Consider the following 17,443-nt stretch of genomic DNA (forward strand, 5'->3'; position numbering starts at 1 on the left):
ACGTCCTCAGGTGACGGCTGCTTGCGTTGTGGCCGAAACGTCGTGAGAATGATTTTATTATGTTTTATGTATATTATTTTATTATTTCCTTTCTACGTAACTTTACCGAAAGAACCAAGAAGACGTCAATGTGATGTCCATTACTTGTGTATGTTCTCCAAACCACGTGTTACTGTTTCTGACTGTCAGTTTAATTGCAAGCGCTGTCCGTACCTTTGCACACTATTCCGACTTTGTTCATTTACTTTCTCATCGTCCTTGCTTCTCTTCTATAATTCACAGTAAATTTGCACTGATTAAACTACACACAAAGTGCTTGCTACAAATGGACCGCAATCCATCGCAAGATCTCGTCATGGAGCATACATCATCACGCGAAATCTGGTCATGCTCGCAGCGGTTTTTGGCTGGCCATCGAACAAACACGGTCACTGCATCGTGCACTTTCAAATGCGCTTCTGCGGCCGTCTGGAACTCTCTTCCTTCCGATATTAGGAAACCACTGGAGCTATGCGCTTTTATCTCTAGATTGAAAACTAATTTCCTTCCAACAACCTTTTGTGTTTAGTTTGTTGTCCTTCCACCGCTCCTCCGATTAGCACGGTTGGCTACGTACGGTACAAAAGAACTTCAACATAAATACAAACTATACTCTCTGGTTCTTTCGGTAAAGTCACGTAAGTATAAAATCAAATAAATCACGACGTTTCGGGCGCAACACAAGCGTCCGTCATCAGTCACGAAAGCTTCAAATCAAGATACATACAAACTATTAATTTTTTCACTATGGGAACCTCATTGCCAGTAAAAATATGATAATTGGTTTTTTACCCTTCTATCTGGCAACAAAACTGACACCTTTTTACAAGGAGTCATGTTTGCATAGACCGCAATACCTGCAGTCATAATACAAACCAATTATCATATTTTTACTGGCAAATGAGGTTCCCATAGTGTAGATGCTTGCCCCGAGCTCTCATACTCTGATGGTGCATTGTCTTTGAGTTGTGCGCCTTTTGGCGTCATCTGGTCCAACCCAGTTGAGACTAGGCTCTAAGGAAAGCTGTCTCGGGTGTGGACCAATCAACTTCAGGGACAGTGCACATTATCAGAGTTATGTTCTTTTGTTTGTATTATGACTGCAGGTATTGCGGTCTATGCAATCATGACTCCTTGTAAAAAGGTGTCAGTTTTGTTGCCAGATAGAAGGGTAAAAAACCAATTATCATATTAATTTTTTACCATGAAATGTGGACACAACAAGCTTGTTGGATGCGGTTTAGGGTGGACCATGAGCTTCGTGGAAGATTTACTGCGTTGGGTCCTTCACAATGTGCTTGTTGTTCGTGAGTTTCTTTGATCTCCATTCAGATCTCCAAGCTTCATCGGTGGTTGAGCTCCCATTGTCGAAGGCTAAGCGCATATTGCCACCATAACGGTGACGATACACCGCTAAGGATAATGGACCCGGGTGGTGCCTACCGGACATGTTGAGAAAACAAACATAGTAAAGCTAGAAATATAATGCAATACAACACAGAGAGTCGGCTAACAAACAGTCAACACCCTACCTGGTTGATTACGTTCTTCCAAAGATTGCTAAATTTGTGTCTATGTGTGTGTCTCTCTCTCTCTGTGTCTCTGTGTGTGTCTCTCTCTCTGCTTGTGTCTGTCTATGTATCTCCGTGTCTGTGTTTTGTCTCTCTCTCAAATTTTGCAATCTTTGGAAGAACGTAATCAACCAGGTAAGGTGTTGACTGTTGTGTTAGCCGACTCTCTGTGTTGCATTGCATTATATTTCTAAGCTTACTAGGCTTGTTTTTTCATTCATTCTTACTTGATGACGATTGCTTGTGTTGCAATTGAAACGTCGTATTCTATTATTATTTCATGTATTTTCTTTCTACGTGTCTTTACCGAAAGAACCAAACAGTGTTAATCAGTTGCAGCACATATTTTTTACAAAAATAAGAAGCTCATCGGAGGGGGGGGGGGGCAAAGATTTTGGGAAAGGGATATCGAATGGAATGGATAAAGCGGTTTGCATTTCTAACTAACTTTCAATACATTGCACAAACAAACTATTTTAGTGCTATTAATATGTAATTAACTATTGACTTCTTAAGTTAATCTTAAGATAAATTATATCTTATAATTCTAACATCCAACTTTTGTTGCGATTACAGTACCTGTATTTATCATGTTAAAGCTTTTCGTGACTTGACCGAAAGAACCAAAGAGTATGGATTCCTGCAGTCACGAAAGCTTCAAATCAAGATTACCACTCACACTTTATATACAATGGATGCTGAATTGTTTTGGTGGGTTGCTATTGACAACTAAGTAACAGATAAACTATTTTATTATGAAAAGGTTATCATTATATGCGTAAATAACAACGAGTTCCACCAGCATAGGGCCTTCCAGATCAATGGAAGGCCCTATGCTGCTCACGAAGAAAGAGAAAGACCTGTTAAATAAACGTTGCTGCGTTGCCAGATTGGCCATCTGTGCTCTCATTTGTGTGCCCTGCTTTGCTTAAGACTGGGTTGTCTCTTGTCGGAAAACAACCCCATACATATGCTGCATAATATATCTCATATTTCACGTTATTCAATAAAAATGACCTCAAGATTCTTTAACCGATTTGTGCAGGTTTCTGAAACTTTAATATTCCTTCAGTTTTACATCAACAAAATCCACACTGTGCTTCAGCAACCCACACATGCACGGACTCACGATGTGGGTTTCATACGGGTCGCACGATTTCAGAGAGCTTTTGCAAGTAAACTGATGAGTACGTTTGATTTCTGCCATATCCGGCCCATGTCATATTGTTCTCAGTGATATGCCAAGTTCAGCAATTCGTGGCTATATCAGGCACTAACCTTAAGACTATAATCATAGGCTCTATTCTCTCTTATTTTTTTTTCATCTTTATTTTTAGCCCCTTTTTAAATTAAGTTTTAAAGTAGTTCGTAAAGGAAACTTTTGATGGTGAACATTTTTTTCCTGCCAGACAAGGTTCTTCCATAAGCAAATCTGTTTGAATGCATCTGCTAACCGTATGCACAGTAAGGCAATCATAGGACATGGGCAGTGATGCAGGCACAAATCCACTTAGTGGTAAGAGACATAAATAGTGAGGCTTTCTCCCACGATTAATGGGGCATGCTTCACATTTTAAAAATAGAAATCTATGTTTATATCATTATTTGTGCCGGTGTTTGTAAAGTACTTGTAAAGTACAAGTATGCGGCATTTAATTTTTTTGGGCACCATGGGAATATCAAGAAAAAGTATGAGTATTATAATATTTGACATAATGCTTCACAATGGTAGCATTTGCAGCAACACGGAGGAGAATGAAACTATTGGTTAGCTTCAATTTCATTTTTAATTGCACTTGAGCTAACACAAAGGATAATTTGCAGTTGCGTATGATTACATTACATACAAATCCTAGCGTCCCATTTTTTATTGTATTCTAAAAATAAAGAGCTATAATGCATTATGTACTACAAAACACCATTTATACACAACGACATATGATAAATAGTGATACATAGTCCAATATATGATACAAATATATGATAAATAGTGTACTATTCTTTTTTAATGAAATATACAGTATTTTACTTGACAATTTTAACTAAATATATTCATCAGCCATTGTCAATCCACTGCTGGATGAAGGCCTCTCCAAGCCTCCACCTAGCACATGCACACGAGCTGATGTCATCCCTTCATATCCTTGGTGGACGTCCTATTATACGTGTTCAATTCGTATGTATGTTGAAGTGCATAGCTCCAGTGGCTTCCTCATATCGGAAGGAAGAGCGCTCCAGACTGCCGCAGAAGCGCATCTGAAAGCGCACGCGATGCAGTGACCGTCTTTGTTCGGTGGCTTAGCCACTCGAAAAAATTATACTGGTGGGAACCTCCTGGTTACACCAGCCCACAGTGGATTATTGTGTCCGTCCATCGTGCAGGGAGGGGCTGGGTCGGGAAGGGAAGGTGGGGAGGGGCTGGGTGGGGAGGGTGGGGCTGGGTGGGGTGGGGAGGGTGGGGAGGGGCTGGGTGGGGAGGGGCTGGGTGGGGAGGGGCTGGTCACCCCGTGGTGCCCTTATAAAACTCAACGTTTAACCTACTCACGCCGGCTTGTGCCCGCCCTCACAGTCGGGCATATTTGCGGAATACACCACGCCGCCGTTGACCCTGGTCATTGACCGAGCAACCCAACGTTCCTACCAGCTCCCTCCGCAGGAATGTGTTTTATTGACCATCGGCTATAATCTCATCTAGCGACCCGTCCTTCCCAAGCACACTTTTCTTAACAGGTTTAATCGAGTCATTAACTAGTGTATATTATCTATTCATGCTAACATTTGTTAAATTGTCACTGGCATTGAAACTCGCCGACGCAGTGTTTAGAAGAGCACGTGACATCTAATGCTGTACGTTCAGTGAATAACATAATGCGTTGCATATATTAATCAAACTGGTCTCTATGCAATGTATTTTACAAAGTCTACCGCGTAGGTTTCTCACGGCTGTGCGGTGTGACACTTTTTAAGGATGTGCCGCGTGTTGTTCGGCGTGATGCACAACAACTTGGCTCCACGTGGCCGAGTGCTTCTTCCCCTTTTTAAAAGGGGCTCCGAGCACGTGGAGAGAAATGGTCAGCAGGCACCGTGCCGAACACGCGGCACAACCCGAAACCACATCGGAGGAGAGACGCTTTATTGGCACTATTTATCAACACGTATGCTACCTTTATATAAAATAATGTTTTTGGCTAGTTTCTTTCCATTGCTCAACGGCATACCTCAACTGCATATCTGATTTAAGCTCACGTCTATATTTTCCTTTTGCTTTAACGCACGTTATAATATCTAACATTTCCGACACTGTTTGGTTTTTTCCCATGCTTTATATTGTCAATGAGGTCCATATAGCAACTAAGACGCGGTATTTTAAGCTCTCTACATACTTTTCAGTTCCCTTGCGTTTGTCTAGAAACAAGTACATTTTTGGGGGTTTGAAACTTTCCATATGTTTCAGATGTAGCGTTGCCCCCACTCCACACACTATAGTGTTCGCTACCTCAGATCAGTGAGCATTCCACGGAGCCTTCAAAGTGTTCCTAAATTTAGTCCAAGGTGCAATCAGAGCATTTGGAACAACTTTAATTTGATATACATTAAAATCCCAAACTTTCATTTTAGCATGAAAACATATTTCCTGTAGGTCTTCGCACAATCGATTCAAGATGCATTTGTAATACTATGCAAGAAACATTTATATTTTTTCAAAAGCTACTTTGGTTTCATATCTATACATTTTATAACAATAACATAGACAATTCGTCCACTATATGAGTATACAACAATATATCCCATGGCACCAAATGGTCAATGCTTCCTGACCTAGGTCAAAATATATTTAAGCAAAGATTCGTAGATTCAGTTACACTTAGATGTATTATTTTTAAAAACGTAATTCCAAAATACGCGTTTAAATCATGAAAACCCTTCACCAATTTTCTTCCATAACAATAAGTTAAAGGCATCAAGTGGATCGTCAAGACGAGTAAATGGCCTGGGACAGGACAAGTTGTAATCAGAAATAATGGCTGGTGGTCGGGCCTCATGGGAATGCACCCAAAGGGGACGTCTGCCTTGGAGACGGAGCAAAGCAACCAGGATGGAGTGAATTCTGCATCGCGAGACCATGGGGAACAGCGACGGCTTGTGAAGGGCTTCGTCCAGCAGTGGATAGATCATGACTGCTTCTGACGATGATCAATACGAAGCTTGTGACGATCTCTAAAACCAATAGGAGCTCCATGCTAGGAAGTTGGAAAGTATCACTCATTGGACAGTCAGTGCCACTGGGCCTCCGATGAGCCCCATTGTGTGGAAGTGGAGACTCTAAATGCATAATAATCCAGAGGAAGACTTTGCAGCAGTGAGCATTGGTGACTGACTATACGGCGCTGTGCTGATGACTCCTGATTATAATTATGAAACCGGTTTACAGTTGTCCATCTCTGCCGCTGCTGTCAATCGGTCACATTTGCTGAACTTTATTTTTGTTGGTGACCTCGACAAAAAGGACCAACAATGCACTTCTTCAGGAACAGCAGATAGTTTGTTTTGGATAATGCACAAAGTACTTTTTTTTACCGGTGTATGGGATGCCGTGGGCAAACCCTGCGTGCATGAATTATATATTTGCCACCTTCTTACAAGCGCGCAGTTCAACAGCTTCGCCATTCAAAACGGGTCCCCTCGGTTGCCCATTGGTCAGCTGTCGAGCAGCCACGGCTGACGAGCTCGGCGCAAGCTTCCGCTCGTGCGATTGGCCGCTCGCCAACGCACAGCGGATTGGTGGACCGCGAGAGGTAGATTCTGATTGGCTGGGAAACTTTGATGGGATTAAGGGCTTTGATTGGCCGAGGAGGACCAGGATGATTTAGAAGGGTTGAGAAGACCCAGGGTATACACATGGTGGCTTAAAAGTCAGAACACATAGGGTTGTTATATTTATTTAGATCAAATCACTTCGGGTTATTTAATTTATTTTTTGCAAATGTTAAAACTGACTTCCATTCACATTAATGCATGCGTGAATTCTCTTTTTTTTTATTTAAGACTATTTTTTTTACAGCTATATAAAACAAAAAACTGAACTTGTTCGTCTTGAGACAATTTATTTACTTTTTTAAACGTCATCTGAAAAGGAAGAAGAAAAATAGATATTAATAATGGCAATAGATGAAATATTAACTTCAAAAATAAACAATTCAAACGTTTCAATGCCAGTGTTAAAATAAATGAAAAAAACCCCTATGTGTCCTGAATTTTGGGCCACCCAGTATACATATAAAATGGGCAGAGAGGAGAAACCAGGGGCTCGCTCAGAATACAACTCCCTACGCGCGGTGTTCCTGGCCACAATAAAAGCCCCTCTGTAGCTACACATCTGAGTCCTTTTTTCCGTGTTGTGAGCTGTTGGAAACCTCATGTGGCTGCAGGTGTCTCCCTTTCGGGTGAGACTCCTACTGATGACCGCCTATCTCATATTAATGAGAGCGGCATCACTCACCGCCAAAGATGACATGAAATTGAGCTTTGCAGCCAAGCAGTGAAGCTAATGCCCAGGCTTACATGAACTTTGAATGAAGCTGTTATTGGCACCCACCACAGGGCGACGTACCGTATCAGTTAGAAAACAGAACAGCAGCCAATGTAAATGTAATGTTTTTCAAAAATAATTAACGCTAGCTTATCAGATTTAACTTGAAGTAAACACACACCGTTTTTTTTTTGTTTGCCCGTATTGGTTTTTGTTATTCTAAAAATACGTACAAACTTGTGCATTGTAAATAAAGATTTTGCATACGGTCATATTAGCTTTGTTGATAAGCAGGTTTGATGTAAATCAGCGGAAACACTTGTCCTAAAATGGAATTCATTTAATGTATTTTGAGTAATAGATAACTACACTGTAGATTAATATTAATCTAGATGTGCATTTTTACATTACTTCCTGCAATTATTCCAAAACGTAGCAATATCTTATTGCGTTAATTAAGTGTTCTTTTAAAATGTATCCATATGATGGACGTGATTGAGTCTATGCATTCTGTGGCACCATGCCATTGATCTGTGTCAATTTGCAGGCTTCAAGAGTTCTGTTATATTCTGTGCCAAACACTAATTTCACGCACTTCAAGGCGCTGTGAGGAATCCATTTGTAACCGCTCTGTCTGACACGTTTTCGTGTTGTACCACGTGTTGTACCACGTGTTGTACCACGGGCTATTCGGCACAATGTCTGACGTTTCGCAGCACGTGCTGGGAGCTATTCAGGAACTGAATTCACTCCCCGAATTCAACCTAAAAAAAACCGACGCGTGGGGGTAAGAACTAAAAAGAAAATCTGGCACTGATTTACATTTTTGCCCCTTTGTTGTGTGTTGGTGCTTGAAACAAATACCTCGTGACATCGAATATTTGATGTCACGATGTATTTTATTGTTTTAAAGCCCTGGTTATTGGGTATTCTTAATCATTCAGTCATGACCAATACGGCTCAACTGCTTTCCAAATAGTACATATTGAAGATGCTTCATCATGGGATCAGAACACGTTAATTGCGTTCTGGCATTCATATACAAATAGTGAGCAACGGCAAAGAATTGCGTTACGTGTATTTAGAAGGCATTCGTTTAATTCCACATACGTTTCGACCAATCATCATCATCATCATCGGCGCACCAAATATGGTTTTCCCGCTCTCCTCGCTAAAAGCACCCTTGATATACTGTCGGGGATTGCATGGCATTGGAGGTATGCTGGCTTACAGAGTATTCACCAACAACAAGAAGCGTGCACCCGCACTTACACAGGGGGCTGGGAACTCCGCGCCAAAATTCCAATACCAAAAATAACAAACAAAAAAGAAACCCCAGAAAAACGCCACGCCTCTCAAAGGGGAGCGCAAACATAATTTAAAATTTTAAAAAAAGCATTTTGCTTGATAAACAGCCACTTCCGACTGATTAAATTGCAATTGGAGAGAGTAATGGATATGTGAGGTCTAAAAGGGTGAGCACGAGAGGCAGATGAGGAGGAGGAGGATTGTGTGGCAGCTCCCGCGTGCCTCGTACTTCCTCTGGAATCTCCCGCAAGATCTTACGCTCGTTCGCACGAGAGTGAGGCTGCGTCTGATTAGTGGGCAGAATTGGAGCCTCATGGGCCAGGCTTGGCTTACCTGATGAAAGTGCAGCCAGCCCCTTGGCTAACTAGAAACATATTGGGACGGACACTTGAGCGGAGGTTTGCGAAAAAAGGCAACTGGGGAGCAACACATTTGCCGCCAAATCAAAGCAGGAACCCGGGCAGGGGTACGCGGGGCTGTTCCCAAGGTGCTGATATTAAAATACCACGGATATTTTTGCGCGGGAATTTATAAACACATTCTGAGATTTCAAGGCCCCCCTTCGACAGGCCAATCAAACGCGCGTTTTGCACTTTTGTGTGCCGCATCCTGTAAATCGCAACATTGTTTCCTGACACTTCCACGGAGTGTTGCATTCCACGACCAACTTGTTATTCTACTTATTGAAGTACAGCATGATTTCGGACAAAGCATTCACGGAGAGAGCGATTGCCTGCGCGTCAATTTACACCGAAGCCGTACAAATCAAAGCCGACAGGTATTCATTTTGGACACGTTAACCAACGGAGCGTCGTATTTAGCGGCACTGAATCGCACATCTGGACTCACGCTTTGCAAGCGCTCTGACACTAATCTGAAGTAATTAAAGCAGGAGGTAATTAAATAAGTAATTAAAGCAGGGGGGGGTAATCATAAATAGCGAGGCTACAACAGAGCACACTCGCAGTCCAACAACATTGGATCAACATTCCGATATTACCTGCTCACTTGAATGTAGTCTCAAAACATCTGCTGGAGACATTTGCCCGGCAAAGATTAGAAGGGAAAACGGCTTAAAACCAACACCGCCATCTCCACGCATGACTTTCTCCAATATCCTCCTCCTCCTTTGTTGGTGAGAAAATCCATGGGATGTTGGAGTCGTTGCATAGGCATTTTTCGAAACACGTGCAAGGGTTGCCATGGTTAGGTTTCACGTCCACGCAAAATACAAGACTCGCAAAATGTTTGAAAGCAAATGTAGCAAAGGGCGGTCGGGGCGGAGAGTAAAATATTTGTCACTGGTTATGCAGTGATGGATAAATTTGTTGTAATTTAATGGTTCACTTGTTTCTTAACTTGCCAGTGATTTTTTTCAGTGTTTTTCTAATGATGTATAAAATTGCTCCGTTTAATTTCAGCCACATGTCCACTCATGAACGTAAATGAAAAAAAAATACTAAATGCGTCGGTTTATGCAGCCAAAAATGTGCTAAAATGCATTAGTCATACGGTGGTTATCCATAAACACCATAACCTTTGGGTTATCTTGGGAAATATTAGCCCAATATCACCTTTAAATCAACTTTTGAATAGTGCAGCATGCTTGCAGTGTAATGCTGTGTGGTGTGAGTATGCTGATGAATGAGATGCAGAGGTGGCACGGTGGTTGACGCCCTGAACGATGAACCAGAGTTTTATTCCTGGTGATGGCTTACATTTCTGAAAAGTGATATCTGAGCTGGTCACTGGGCTTCCCCTGCACGTAGCCACACTGAACAAGTGGTGAAGTATGGTCAAACAACCCCCACGAATGACTGCACTGCAGTCAGTCGTGGGGATTAGGGGAGGGTTGTGGAGACCTGCATTCAGCAGTTACAGAATCAGGATCTGTTTTTATACTGCAGGAAGAATCCGATGAGCTATGGATATGTTTTTTCACGGATGTTCAGTATGGACAGGTCTGCAAGGTACAACAGACAACGATACAAAAAACGAAAGGAGTGCAGAATAGAGAAAGTATCGATTTAAAGCTTTTGTGACTGCAAGGATTCATCTTCTTGGTTCTTTCGGTAAAGTCACGTAGAAGGGAAATAATAAAATAATAAAAATAAAACATAATAAAATAATTCTCACGACGTTTCGGCAGCTGTCTTTCCGACAGACATGTTCTTCACCTGAGGACGGCTGCTTGCGTTGTGGCCGAAACGTCGTGAGAATTATTTTATTATGTTTTATTTTTATTATTTTATTTTTTCCCTTCTACGTGACTTTACCGAAAGAACCAAGAAGATAGAGAAAGTAGTAAGCAAGTCACTAAAACATGAATAGATAACACATCTATTAATTATTTAAGTCCAATTGATCAAGCTTGCACAAGGCAGCAAAAAACAACAACAAAAGCAGCTATGGACCACACCAATACAACAGACATGTCCCTCAATAAAATGGCACATTAACATGAAACTATCGATACATTATAATTACTATAATTATTTAATACTGACAAATACATCATGTATAATGTAAATAAGAAACAAAGTGATATCATGTCATGGTTAGATTTGTCTACCATTGCAATATACATTTACATTCATGACTAGCAAGTACGTACACCCAAGTACCAACTTGAGGGCAATTTACCGAGTGCCCTTGTTAGTATACTCTTTGGTTCTTTCGGTAAAGTCACGTAGGTATAAAATAAAATAAATCACGACGTTTCGGGCGCAACACAAGCGTTCGTCATCAGGTGGGAAAGCATGGTCTGCTGCTGATGCAGACTGTTTTAAAAGGTTTGAAATGGGTGTAGCCCAAGGGTCATAAAATAGTCTGCATCAGCAGCAGACCAAGCTTTCCCACCTGATGACGGACGCTTGTGTTGCGCCCGAAACGTCGTGATTTATTTTATTTTATACCTACGTGACTTTACCGAAAGAACAAAAAGAGTATGGATCCCTGCAGTCACGAAAGCTTCAAATCAAGATTGCCCTTGTTAGTATTTGGTTTTCATGTTAGGAATGAGAACCGAGCTATTCAATACAAATTCATAGTGCGCTTACCTTATATGGCAGCAGCAAACATTTATGACTCTAGTGCACTGATGAGCCCCAATGAGAATGAAACTGGCCTACAGTTGTGTCTATTTCGATTTAAAACTTTCGTGACTGCAGGGATTCATCTTCTTGGTTCTTTCGGTAAAGTCGCGTAGAAGGGAAATAATAAAATAATAAAAATAAAACATAATACAATGATTCTCACGACGTTTCGGCCACAACGCAAGCAGCCGTCCTCAGACCTGGTCTTCTACCTGAGGACGGCTGCTTGCGTTGTGGCCGAAACGTCGTGAAAATTGTATTTTGTTATGTTTTATTTTTATTATTTTATTATTTCCATTCTACGTGACTTTACCGAAAGAACCAAGAAGAAGAGTTGTGTCTATGTTTAGTTACTGCCTGTTGAGAGGAGCTAGTGGTCCCAAGACAAAATGGCCACGCATTTAGTTCTTTTGAGCTGGTGGTCTGGATAAGGCTGACAGCGTTTCTACATGCAATGGACATCTTTGTGTGTTGTTACCATCGACGTATAATGAGCATCGAGTGGTGAGAGTCTGGCGTGTGTGCAGAGAGGGAGCCGGAGTCTGTAGGCGATATAACATTATACTTTTAGGAGGTTAACGAAGGGGGAGCTGAGCTCATGGAGAAGTGGAACACGATGTTCCAAAATGTTTGGGCTCTCTCCGTTCTTTGACACGGGCATTAATTTCAAATGGTTATTTTTTGTCATGGTCGGCTTGTGGCAAGGTAAATGAAAGTAAAGAAGTATTTATTAAATTAATATCTAAGTCTCATTATGAGTTTTTCCCAAACGTTTGAAATTCAAATAAATTCCAAGATGAAGTAGCATGTGAACAAACTTCATTTTTTGGGGGAGTGGGGGCAGGCGGGCGGGGGGGGGGGGCGATTGGGCTGAAGGATGGCCTATTTTAAGGGGGGCTCAATCCCCCCTGCATGAAACTTCAAGGCTTGACAAATGGCAGGGTTTGGGGGAAAGGGGGGAAGGGGGTGAGCGGGCTAGAGAGTGGCTCATTTGCCCCACTTGGCCCGCCCCACACAAAGAAAACCAGCGCAGACCACGTTTCACTTCAAAACTCTTTGTGTTTTTTTTGTTTTAAAGGGGCCATTTATAATTAAAGGAATGTGGCAACAAAACACGAAAAAATAACGAGTGGAACTTTGATTTCATTATAACTAAAATAAATACATGACGGGATCACCTGAGTATGGATGATGAAATTCCAAAAATTACACATTTATTTTGCTGCTAAACAAAAAAATACGATGTGTGCCGGTTACTAATATTGCAGCTGTAGTCGCTATGGCTCTTCCAGTTGCCAACACCGATCCTCTCACCACATAAATTCAACCGATAATTTTATTGCTTTCTTTTTTTCTCCGAAAAAATAAAGAAAAAAGACCCGAGCCTACACCCAGCGTGGCATTCTATAGCGTGTGCCTTATTGCCCTTCAACTTCCTGACATGACGAAGGCACTGGAGCTCTTCTTGCACACACGCCACGGCAGCCTATGATCCTGGCCAAATTGCTATTAAAGAAGACGTGTGCATTGCTGCCATATGCCTGGCAGGTCCCGGTGCCTCCTAACGCATTCCCTGATGGTCAGTTTTGGGATCAAACGTTTCCAGTGAGCTAAATATTTGGTTGCTTTTCAGGAATGTAGTTTTGGGTAGGCAGTAATACATGAATTATGGGGTGGGGGGAGGGAATATATAGATCTGAAATTCATGACGAGGTGAAGTCATCTGTTTGCATAGAGTCATCTGAATGAAGTCATCGCTTACCATTGATGGCTCTCGCTAGACTTTCCCAAGAGGATATTTTGCGCCCAAAGCATGCCAGCCCAACGCTGATGTGATCTCACATCAATTAAACACGATGAGGTATTCCTCAAGAAATTATGAGACATCCAGAGGAACTCGTAATATGAGTCACGTTTGCGCTCTGCCTGTGAAATGTTCAGACTCTGATAACTGCAAATTATTTGAACCTTAAAAAAATGTGAAATTGGAAGCTTGCAGCTAAGGAACAATGATGACCTAGTGCCACATGGTCTGTTAACTCCACATGGGTAGAACTTTACAAGGCTCCACAGAGCAGTGAATTAACGATGATTATTATGACGAAATATAACATTGGTGTGTGAAAGTATTTATACCAAATATAACCCATCCAGACCATGGGAAGCTGCTGGTGTGCAATGGTTAGCACACTGGACTTGCAATCTAGATGTCGCTAGTTGGATCTCCCGGTACGTACGGCAGTTGAAACAATTGTGCACGTTTCTTAAATACCCCCTGGCTCCGTTCAGACACAAAAACTTTGTTTCGACTGGAAGAATCCGATGAGCCATGGAGCTCTTCTTTCACAGCGGTCCAGTTCACATGCCAGTATAAATGGGTATAGGCCACAGTGAGTCGATCAGGCAGGTTTATGTGGTGGAGTAAAATGCAGGTACTCCCTCCTCTTCTGAGATGTCCGGTCCAGTTGGAAGAGTTGACCAAAACTACCCCAAAAAATACCCCCAAAAAATACCCCAAAAACTACCTTCCAAAGACCCCTCTCGTGCAGGCTTTCTGCCAGCAGTGGCATGCACGAGGAATTGCATGGCTGCACCTTTTACATTTAGATGTAGAACCACAGCACAGCCCACCCTTTATTAATAATATATTCAACAACTGTTACGAATGCAACTCTTTTTTCAACCTACATTACATTCATATCACGCAGGTATTGAAATACTGTGATAGTGTTTTAAACAAAATGTCCATACGTGACAAGGTAATAACCCGGCCAAATCAAGCAAGCATTTAACAAAGCGAATATCTGCCAAAAGGAACAAGATTGTATCGACTATCCACTCCCTCCATTATGATACACGGACGATACCATGTAGGTGATATAATGATAGTGGCATTTTACGTTCCCTGCCAACAAGTCTAAGAACAGTTGGATTATGTCCTATGGTCATCCTGACCTATGATGCTTCCTGTGAGATGGAAACTTCTTACTTTTGCAGGAATTCGTCATGACGTCAATCTCTTTCCTCCATCTTTCTCGCTTATGCTCTCATCGCATGCTCGGCATGCTTTACATTTTCCTTTCATGTCCACTCTCCCTACCCCGTTCGTTTATACGTATTCACGCTATTAACTGTTTCATTTACATATTAACGTGCCATGCTAAGGCACATAAACAATTGGCGGCACTTAAGGTTATAAAGTACATCTTAAAATGGCCACACATTTTCATGATTTTTAGATGTGTCTGGGAAATTTTAGACTCAAATTAAAAGCCTCATGCCTGAAGAGGAGACGAAACGCTCTGCAACTTAACGCAAAGGACGAGCGGTGGTGCAGTGCTTGGCACACTGCGATGTGAACCCAGAAAACCGATGTCAATACCTTGCCACGGCTATCATCAGTGGCAAGTGATATCTGAAACAGGCCAGGGTTCCTCTCCTCACCAACAAACTGCGACTACCATGGTTGCAGTTTGTTAGCGAAGATTAACACGGTTGGCTACGTACGGTGCAAAAGAAGTTCAACATACATACATACGAAGTATGATCAAAATTCACAATGATGTTGGAAAGTATTCCTCCAACAATATATTGACAAAGGACTGTAAATTATTATTGTTACATTATTCTTAATATTATAAAAAACTTATAATATCAGATACATGTTGTATGTACAAACAGGGGTGCATTTATTAAATAAAATACTTTTTTTTCAGAATAACTTTTGCCACTCCGTTCCATTCCGTACGCAGTTCTTGCGAAATTTGGGATTATTCTGGCTGCGAGTCTAAAGGATGATGAGGCAACAGGCTTAATGTATCTTGTGAATCACGTTGTACTCCGTGAAGCTGTCAGACTACTCACTGGATTCCCGGATTCTGTTTCAAGTGGGCAGTGCGAAGGCAAATTCTGCCATGTTGCTGTGCCAGACCCCTTTGCTGGCAACAATCCTAGACCGGTTCACGTAGAGGAAACCAAATATTAAATTACGATAGAAAAACCTGTGGGAGAGCAAGGTGCATTCTCATAACCAGGGAACCCAGGGCCCTCCTCGTTAGGCCTAATCCACATGCATGGCTGCATGTGAAAGCTGCTCTCAATCCCAAATAAGCACTGCTCCTTAATCAAACTTAACTTTCGATTTAAAGCTTTCGTGACTGCAGGGATTAATCTTCTTGGTTCTTTTGGTAAAATCACGTAGAAGAGAAATAATAAATACTCCACTCAGACGCTGTCTTCCCGACAGACCTGTTCTTCACCTGAGGACGGCTGCTTGCGTTGTGGCCGAAACGTCGCGAGAATTATTTTATTATGTTTTATTTTTATTATTTTATTATTTGCCTTCTACGTGACTTTACCGAAAGAACCAAGAAGACAAACTTAACTTATTCCATTCAACACAGCAATTTACAGCCCTCTATCAGTCTATTCGTGCATGATGATGCTAATTATTATTATAATTTCGTGTTATGTATCGTATTATTTTACATCGAACTAGGAACAGCGTCCTTGCCTGTTACATCTGGCAGTTCATCGGCAGTGATTCAAGCAAGTCTGACTCTCAGACGTTGCTTTGTACTGAATCAACGCTGCTGAAATGACACACTCCTAGAAGGGCGTCAGCTGATGGGTTGCATAAAAAAATACATGCCACTAAAACATGAAAACCCCCAAAAATATAGATACAGGGTGTTTCAAAAAAGTGTTAACACTTCCGAGAATTTGCAACAACGCCACAAGAAATGTGCCTCCGGGCTCTGGAGACCACCTGGAGAAGATTCGAAGCACGTGTTGACAATGATGGCGAACAAGTGGAGACTCTTTGACTTTTTTAAGCTATTAACATGACATTTGTTATCATGTTACAGTGTACTATCCGTTATTTTTACATTAAAAACGATAGTCCCATAAAGTGTTAACATTTTCTTGAAGCACCCTGTATATATGTACACATTTTATGTGTAGTGACACATACGAAGGAGACACATTTTACTGGTAGGAACCTCCTGGTTACACCAGCCCACAGGGGATTATTGTGTCCGTCCGTCCGTCGTGCAGGGAGGGGCTGGGTGGGGAGGGAGGGGAGGGAGGGGCTGGGTGGGGAGGGTGGGGAGGGGCTGGGTGGGGAGGGTGGGGCTGGGTGGGGGGTGGGAGGGGTGGGGCTGGGTGGGGAGGGGCTGGTCACCCCGTGGTGCCCTTATAAAGCTCAACGTTTAACCTACTCACGCCGGCTTGTGCCCGCCATCACAGTCGGGCATATTTGCGGAATACACCACGCCGCTGTTGACCCTGGCCATTGACCGAGCAACCCAACGTTCCTACCAGCTCCCTCCGCAGGAATGTGTTCTGCCCATATATTTTGTTACGAGTGGTCGATGGGCCTTTTCCACGCCTCGTTGGACACGGGGGGTTATTTGACAATACCTCGCCATGCTGATCAGTGTAGGTTGGCGAAGGGGAGCCCAGCACCGATGCGCATATCACTCGCCACGGACGTTTTACCCCGAGCGGAATTGAGCAACGCAGTGCGTGAACCGCTGGTGTCACATCTCCCACAATGCCATTCCTTTGTTGTCGTTGTTGATTTAAATCTAGAAAATATTTGCTCAAAGGCATGACATGTATTGGAGGCAACAAAAACTGCAACATATTGGCTACGTTTTGATTTAAAGCTTTCGTGACTGCAGGGATTCATATTCTTGTTTCTTTCGGTAAAGTCACGTAGAAGGGAAACAATAAAATAATAAAATATAAAACAATAAAATCATCACGACGTTTCGACTGCAACAGAAGCAATCATCATCAGGTGTGAAATCCACAGCAAGAACATTTTTCAAATTTTGTGTTGCAGTCGAAACGTCGTGAGAATTTTCATTGTTTTATATTTTTATTATTTTATT

The sequence above is a fragment of the Lampetra fluviatilis genome, chromosome 20 (genome assembly GCF_964198595.1).
Source record: "Lampetra fluviatilis chromosome 20, kcLamFluv1.1, whole genome shotgun sequence".
Lineage (NCBI taxonomy): Eukaryota > Metazoa > Chordata > Hyperoartia > Petromyzontiformes > Petromyzontidae > Lampetra > Lampetra fluviatilis.